Source organism: Mastomys coucha, chromosome X (genome assembly GCF_008632895.1).
Source record: "Mastomys coucha isolate ucsf_1 chromosome X, UCSF_Mcou_1, whole genome shotgun sequence".
NCBI lineage: Eukaryota > Metazoa > Chordata > Mammalia > Rodentia > Muridae > Mastomys > Mastomys coucha.
The window spans coordinates 75,490,198-75,491,208 of record NC_045030.1 but is presented as its reverse complement, the minus strand read 5'-3'; the positions used below and the strand labels follow the sequence as shown (position 1 = coordinate 75,491,208).

Sequence of the window (1,011 nt, the reverse complement as noted above, 5' to 3'; positions counted from 1 at the left end):
ACTTAGTGAAGCCCTAAATCTTTGAGATATGGATCTGGGGGTGGGGTGGGGGAGGAAAAAGAAGTCAATGAGGAGGACCAGGGCAAGAAAATGGGAGGAAGGTGATTGATAACATGACTTACCTTCTGGCAGCCAGACATTTTGAACTTGGCTTCTCCTAGGGCTTCAGTCTGAAGCATGTTCTTATTCTGAAGCATGATTCAGGTGAACATGATGACTTCACAAGTGTGAATCCTGGCCACTCTGACCTGGGATTTCCTAAGGCATTTTGTGTGCCTGTCTGGATTGGGGACAGCATGGAAATCAGAGACTTGAATAACTGCCAGAAAAATGTCTCTAAGGTCCCTTAGGACAATCCATATAGGTAACAGTGAATTCACCCCAAGGAACCTACTGTTTGCAATCATTGTAACAGGGTGAATTCACCTTCAAGGAGCCTGCCGTTTGCAACCATTGCACAGCAGGCCCCCACAAGGAAAGTCAGCTTAATTGTTCATGAGTTTGTGTGTGTGTGTGTGTGTGTGTGTGTGTGTGTGTTGGTGGCTTTTTCAAGACTGAGACAGGGTTTCTCTGTGTAGGCCTTCCTGTCTGGGAACTCATTCTGTAGACTAGGCTGGCCTCAAACTCAGAGATCTGCCTGCCTCTGCCTCTATAGTGCTGGAATTAAAGGTGTGCACCACCACCTGGCTTCTATGTATATTTTTGTGTGTGATCTCAGGCCCTTATATCTAAGAGAGCAATAAGACCATTGAAAGCATGTGGAGAAACAAATGGTATTGGTTCTCAGGAGTATAATGCCAATATCATAGGGCAAATTGTAGCTAGAAATATCAAGAACCAAAATGCTCAATGTTTTCATTGTGGTAAATTTTGGATTTTCAAAAGAATTATAAGACTAAAAGATTCAGAGCTCAAAATAACAGATACATTGACTCTAGTAATTGTAGAAGAGAACAAGTAGATTCTAGTTACTATGACCCACAAAGACTTCCAGGGTATTGTAACTGCTGT

General features: G+C 42.8%; 1 pseudogene; it reads right to left on the bottom strand.

Annotated features, from left to right (window-relative positions):
- Window positions 1–328: 328 nt before the first annotated feature.
- LOC116096078 lies at window positions 329–497 on the bottom strand (annotated as a pseudogene).
- Window positions 498–1,011: the final 514 nt, after the last annotated feature.